The sequence below is a fragment of the Osmia lignaria genome, unplaced genomic scaffold (genome assembly GCF_051020975.1).
Source record: "Osmia lignaria lignaria isolate PbOS001 unplaced genomic scaffold, iyOsmLign1 scaffold0125, whole genome shotgun sequence".
Classification (NCBI taxonomy): Eukaryota; Metazoa; Arthropoda; class Insecta; order Hymenoptera; family Megachilidae; genus Osmia; species Osmia lignaria.
Genome location: NW_027478266.1, coordinates 1 through 7,500, shown reverse-complemented (window position 1 = coordinate 7,500; position 7,500 = coordinate 1). Strand labels below are relative to the sequence as shown.

The 7,500-nt window shown below is 41.2% G+C and overlaps 1 non-coding gene across 1 annotated transcript in view; it reads right to left on the bottom strand.

The window, feature by feature from the left end:
* LOC143308033 (small subunit ribosomal RNA) overlaps positions 1-261 on the bottom strand; it is a 1,923-nt gene extending 1,662 nt beyond the window's left edge. Inside the window, exon 1 of the ribosomal RNA XR_013065052.1 lies at positions 1-261. This exon is cut by the window's left edge and continues 1,662 nt beyond it. This is a non-coding gene — a ribosomal RNA (small subunit ribosomal RNA).
* Positions 262-7,500: the final 7,239 nt, after the last annotated feature.

Genomic DNA, 7,500 nt, shown 5'->3' with positions numbered 1-7,500 from the left:
GATGGACGAACGGACAAGCCGTCCGCCACCGATTGGTTTTGATCTAATAAAAGCATTCCTCCCATCTCTGGGTGGAATTCTGGTTTGCATGTATTAGCTCTAGAATTACCACAGTTATCCAAGTAATGTTTTGTACGATCTAAGAAACCAAAACTGATTTAATGAGCCATTCGCGGTTTCACCTTAATTCGGTATGTACTTAGACATGCATGGCTTAATCTTTGAGACAAGCATATGACTACTGGCAGGATCAACCAGGGAGCTTAGTTATTATTGTAAATTTAAATTTTCGTCGTCGGCCCTCCCTGTAAGACCGATCGACGTTAAGCCATTTCTCTTTTGTATGTAACACACATTTCATAAATTTTGTACCTCTTATAGAGGCCAAATATTCTCCTCCTCCTCTCATAAAGCACGAAAATCACTTTCACGCCGTGCATCCATCGTGCAAGCACGTAGACCACACACGCTGGACAATATAATAAAAGATAGCGCGGACAGTGGCATGCTATACAAATCGAGAAAGCGCGTACAGTGATCATGCTGGTCATTTTGCCACCAAATTTTATAATCTTTATCATTAGAGCGGGCCCACCAACCTCGTCTCTGTACTTTATACATTTCTCCTCCATCTGCACACACCTTTTCAAACATTAACGGAGAGAGTTCCTTGGACTTGCTTTAAATGTACATATTAGATATGTTGGAATCTCTCTCCTTTAGAAGTTTCCCCAGCCTTAAAACTTCTTTCATTTTTACTCCTCTCTCCATACTTATTTTCCTCTCTGAACGTATCAGAGAGGATTTTATTTCTGACACCTCTTGACTTTTCTTAAATTCAGGGACGTAATTTTGTTCATAATTCAGTGGACTTTTGTGTATTTTATACTTTAAATATTTCCAAACAGTCTCCCTTCTAAAAGTGATAGAACGAATTTTCGTCTAACACTACTTTCTTGGTTCAAAAATTTTATACAATCTTATAACTTTTTCAGTTTTAACAAATTTTGGTTACAGACAGTTGATGCTCAGTTTGTACAAGTATGCAACATTTATAAGTGCATACAGGTCACCAGCCTTATATTACAAGGCTCACCACATATGGGCCATTCGGTCTTAGACACCGACCCGTGGTAATGCTGTGTGGAGATTAATAATAATCCGCAACGGAAAACCGGAACGAGAATAGTCGAGAAAGTATATTCTCGAGGAGCGGTAGACTGCTTTTCAACCGAAGTCATAAAAGAGCCACACGCTCGACGCTACTCCCGACCGGTCCGAGCGAACCGAAAGTGCCTTCCTATAAATACCGAACGGCCGGCCGCTAGGTCGGCGACGCATGGGCTTACGCCCAGGCGTATGCCTGTGCAAACCGCCGTGAGAGCGTACCATCCCGCCGGCACGGTAAAACTTAGACTGAAAATATCGTCGAACATATCCTTTCATTTTATAACGTTCTATACATGAAAATTAATAAATTAACATGCAGGACATAATAAATTCACATTCTCATGTAAATCATGGGTTTAATTAATATTTTAAAAAATTTTAAAACCGCCCAGAACCGATGAGATGAAAATATTAAAACGATATTTTTGCATTTTCTTACGGTAAAACATTAACAAATAAGCGACTATAGCAATATAAAACTCCATTTGTAATTTAATTAATGAAAATTAATATTTTTTTTTGATTTTTCAGCGATCCAGAACCGATGAGACGAAAACATTAAAACGATATTTTTGCATTTTCTTACGACAAAACATTAACAAATACGAGACTATAACAATATAAAACTACATATGTAATTTAATTAATCAAAATTAATAATTTTTTTTGATTTTTCAGTGATCCAGAACCGATAAGTCGAAAATTTTAACAATCATATTTTTGCATTCTGTACCGTGGATCCATCGTTAAACGCTATTAAACTAACGTCCGTGATGGTATAAATGCAGATTTTCGCTCCGTTTAGCCAAAATAACGAACTTTAGGTGCGCTCCGAAATATTTCAAAGTCCCAGCGGCGTATTGCTTCGCCTCTTAGAACCGATTAGTCGAAAATTTTAACAATCATATTTTTGCATTCTGTACCGTGGATCGATCGTTAAACGCTATTAAACTAACGTCCGTGATGGTATAAATGCAGATTTTCGCTCCGTTTAGCCAAAATAACGAACTTTAGGTGCGCTCCGAAATATTTCAAAGTCCCAGCGGCGTATTGCTTCGCCTCTTAGAACCGATTAGTCGAAAATTTTAACAATCATATTTTTGCATTCTGTACCGTGGATCCATCGTTAAACGCTATTAAACTAACGTCCGTGATGGTATAAATGCAGATTTTCGCTCCGTTTAGCCAAAATAACGAACTTTAGGTGCGCTCCGAAATATTTCAAAGTCCCAGCGGCGTATTGCTTCGCCTCTTAGAACCGATTAGTCGAAAATTTTAACAATCATATTTTTGCATTCTGTACCGTGGATCGATCGTTAAACGCTATTAAACTAACGTCCGTGATGGTATAAATGCAGATTTTCGCTCCGTTTAGCCAAAATAACGAACTTTAGGTGCGCTCCGAAATATTTCAAAGTCCCAGCGGCGTATTGCTTCGCCTCTTAGAACCGATTAGTCGAAAATTTTAACAATCATATTTTTGCATTCTGTACCGTGGATCCATCGTTAAACGCTATTAAACTAACGTCCGTGATGGTATAAATGCAGATTTTCGCTCCGTTTAGCCAAAATAACGAACTTTAGGTGCGCTCCGAAATATTTCAAAGTCCCAGCGGCGTATTGCTTCGCCTCTTAGAACCGATTAGTCGAAAATTTTAACAATCATATTTTTGCATTCTGTACCGTGGATCGATCGTTAAACGCTATTAAACTAACGTCCGTGATGGTATAAATGCAGATTTTCGCTCCGTTTAGCCAAAATAACGAACTTTAGGTGCGCTCCGAAATATTTCAAAGTCCCAGCGGCGTATTGCTTCGCCTCTTAGAACCGATTAGTCGAAAATTTTAACAATCATATTTTTGCATTCTGTACCGTGGATCCATCGTTAAACGCTATTAAACTAACGTCCGTGATGGTATAAATGCAGATTTTCGCTCCGTTTAGCCAAAATAACGAACTTTAGGTGCGCTCCGAAATATTTCAAAGTCCCAGCGGCGTATTGCTTCGCCTCTTAGAACCGATTAGTCGAAAATTTTAACAATCATATTTTTGCATTCTGTACCGTGGATCGATCGTTAAACGCTATTAAACTAACGTCCGTGATGGTATAAATGCAGATTTTCGCTCCGTTTAGCCAAAATAACGAACTTTAGGTGCGCTCCGAAATATTTCAAAGTCCCAGCGGCGTATTGCTTCGCCTCTTAGAACCGATTAGTCGAAAATTTTAACAATCATATTTTTGCATTCTGTACCGTGGATCCATCGTTAAACGCTATTAAACTAACGTCCGTGATGGTATAAATGCAGATTTTCGCTCCGTTTAGCCAAAATAACGAACTTTAGGTGCGCTCCGAAATATTTCAAAGTCCCAGCGGCGTATTGCTTCGCCTCTTAGAACCGATTAGTCGAAAATTTTAACAATCATATTTTTGCATTCTGTACCGTGGATCGATCGTTAAACGCTATTAAACTAACGTCCGTGATGGTATAAATGCAGATTTTCGCTCCGTTTAGCCAAAATAACGAACTTTAGGTGCGCTCCGAAATATTTCAAAGTCCCAGCGGCGTATTGCTTCGCCTCTTAGAACCGATTAGTCGAAAATTTTAACAATCATATTTTTGCATTCTGTACCGTGGATCGATCGTTAAACGCTATTAAACTAACGTCCGTGATGGTATAAATGCAGATTTTCGCTCCGTTTAGCCAAAATAACGAACTTTAGGTGCGCTCCGAAATATTTCAAAGTCCCAGCGGCGTATTGCTTCGCCTCTTAGAACCGATTAGTCGAAAATTTTAACAATCATATTTTTGCATTCTGTACCGTGGATCCATCGTTAAACGCTATTAAACTAACGTCCGTGATGGTATAAATGCAGATTTTCGCTCCGTTTAGCCAAAATAACGAACTTTAGGTGCGCTCCGAAATATTTCAAAGTCCCAGCGGCGTATTGCTTCGCCTCTTAGAACCGATTAGTCGAAAATTTTAACAATCATATTTTTGCATTCTGTACCGTGGATCGATCGTTAAACGCTATTAAACTAACGTCCGTGATGGTATAAATGCAGATTTTCGCTCCGTTTAGCCAAAATAACGAACTTTAGGTGCGCTCCGAAATATTTCAAAGTCCCAGCGGCGTATTGCTTCGCCTCTTAGAACCGATTAGTCGAAAATTTTAACAATCATATTTTTGCATTCTGTACCGTGGATCCATCGTTAAACGCTATTAAACTAACGTCCGTGATGGTATAAATGCAGATTTTCGCTCCGTTTAGCCAAAATAACGAACTTTAGGTGCGCTCCGAAATATTTCAAAGTCCCAGCGGCGTATTGCTTCGCCTCTTAGAACCGATTAGTCGAAAATTTTAACAATCATATTTTTGCATTCTGTACCGTGGATCGATCGTTAAACGCTATTAAACTAACGTCCGTGATGGTATAAATGCAGATTTTCGCTCCGTTTAGCCAAAATAACGAACTTTAGGTGCGCTCCGAAATATTTCAAAGTCCCCAGCGGCGTATTGCTTCGCCTCTTAGAACCGATTAGTCGAAAATTTTAACAATCATATTTTTGCATTCTGTACCGTGGATCGATCGTAAACGCTATTGAACTAACGTCCGTGATGGTATAAATGCAGATTTTCGCTCCGTTTAGCCAAAATAACGAACTTTAGGTGCGCTCCGAAATATTTCAAAGTCCCAGCGGCGTATTGCTTCGCCCCGAAATTTTCAAAGTTCCAGCGGCGTGTTGCTTTCAAAGTGCCTCCCTCTAAATACCGATCGGCAGGCCGCTAGGTCGGCGACGCACGGGCTTACGCCCAGGCGTATACGGGGGCAAATCGCCGTGAGAGCGTGCGATTTTGACTTTCGCAATAAGATAGTCTCCTTTATGAAAAGGAGCGTACACGTCTCCCAAAAAAAAAACAGTTTCATGACGATCAATGTAGTTCTTGATCGAAATGTATCATAGGACGAAGATTTTATCGAAAAGTACGAACTTTGGCGACCGCATCGAAATTTTTCAAAGTTCCAACGGCGTGTTGCTTTCAAAGTGCCTCCCTCTAAATACCGATCGGCAGGCCGCTAGGTCGGCGACGCACGGGCTTACGCCCAGGCGTATACGGGGGCAAATCGCCGTGAGAGCGTGCGATTTTGACTTTCGCAATAAGATAGTCTCCTTTATGAAAAGGAGCGTACACGTCTCCAAAAAAAAAAACAGTTTCATGACGATCAATGTAGTTCTTGATCGAAATGTATCATAGGACGAAGATTTTATCGAAAAGTACGAACTTTGGCGACGCATCGAAATTTTTCAAAGTTCCAACGGCGTGTTGCTTTCAAAGTGCCTCCCTCTAAATACCGATCGGCAGGCCGCTAGGTCGGCGACGCACGGGCTTACGCCCAGGCGTATACGGGGGCAAATCGCCGTGAGAGCGTGCGATTTTGACTTTCGCAATAAGATAGTCTCCTTTATGAAAAGGAGCGTACACGTCTCCCAAAAAAAAAAACAGTTTCATGACGATCAATGTAGTTCTTGATCGAAATGTATCATAGGACGAAGATTTTATCGAAAAGTACGAACTTTGGCGACGCATCGAAATTTTTCAAAGTTCCAACGGCGTGTTGCTTTCAAAGTGCCTCCCTCTAAATACCGATCGGCAGGCCGCTAGGTCGGCGACGCACGGGCTTACGCCCAGGCGTATACGGGGGCAAATCGCCGTGAGAGCGTGCGATTTTGACTTTCGCAATAAGATAGTCTCCTTTATGAAAAGGAGCGTACACGTCTCCCAAAAAAAAAAACAGTTTCATGACGATCAATGTAGTTCTTGATCGAAATGTATCATAGGACGAAGATTTTATCGAAAAGTACGAACTTTGGCGACGCATCGAAATTTTTCAAAGTTCCAACGGCGTGTTGCTTTCAAAGTGCCTCCCTCTAAATACCGATCGGCAGGCCGCTAGGTCGGCGACGCACGGGCTTACGCCCAGCGTATACGGGGGCAAATCGCCGTGAGAGCGTGCGATTTTGACTTTCGCAATAAGATAGTCTCCTTATGAAAAGGAGCGTACACGTCTCCCAAAAAAAAAAAACAGTTTCATGACGATCAATGTAGTTCTTGATCGAAATGTATCATAGGACGAAGATTTTATCGAAAAGTACGAACTTTGGCGACGCATCGAAATTTTTCAAAGTTCCAACGGCGTGTTGCTTTCAAAGTGCCTCCCTCTAAATACCGATCGGCAGGCCGCTAGGTCGGCGACGCACGGGCTTACGCCCAGGCGTATACGGGGGCAAATCGCCGTGAGAGGCGTGCGATTTTGACTTTCGCAATAAGATAGTCTCCTTTATGAAAAGGAGCGTACACGTCTCCCAAAAAAAAAAAACAGTTTCATGACGATCAATGTAGTTCTTGATCGAAATGTATCATAGGACGAAGATTTTATCGAAAAGTACGAACTTTGGCGACGCATCGAAATTTTTCAAAGTTCCAACGGCGTGTTGCTTTCAAAGTGCCTCCCTCTAAATACCGATCGGCAGGCCGCTAGGTCGGCGACGCACGGGCTTACGCCCAGGCGTATACGGGGGCAAATCGCCGTGAGAGCGTGCGATTTTGACTTTCGCAATAAGATAGTCTCCTTTATGAAAAGGAGCGTACACGTCTCCCAAAAAAAAAAACAGTTTCATCACGATCAATGTAGATCATGGGTTTTATTCATATTTTTGGAGATGTAGTAACCTTACAGAGCCGATGAGACGAAAATATTAAAATACATGTTTTTGCATTTCACATTATTTCATTGCAATAATCTTGTATTCGTTTATTATTTACGCGCGCTGGTAAGGTTAGGTTGTATATTAGTATTCCACGCGATCGTGTTCTTTTCGCCATGAATTATTTCCAAGTTCCAGCGCGTATTGCTTTGCCCCGAAATTTTTCAAAGTTCCAGCGGCGTATTGCTTTGCCCCGAAATTTTCAAAGTTCCAGGCGCGTATTGCTTTGCCCCGAAATTTTTCAAAGTTCCAGCCGCGTATTGCTTTTTTTTCGTACTTTTAAAAAAAAATGATCAATGCAAAAAGCCGGAAATATAACATCCAACCTTCACCAATTTCACAATTTTTTTCGAGATTCGTATATATGATTTATAAATACATCTCTATTATTTCTATATTTCTTTCTTTCCAAAATCTCTTCTCCTCCAGTATTCCGTATACGCACTCGTTCCTCTCGGTGCGCATTTTACTCTCTCTTGCTCTCTCTGGGGCCTCGTCTAACCGACAAGACGAATCCCCAAGCATAGGGCTGAGTCTCAACAGATCGCAGCGTGGTA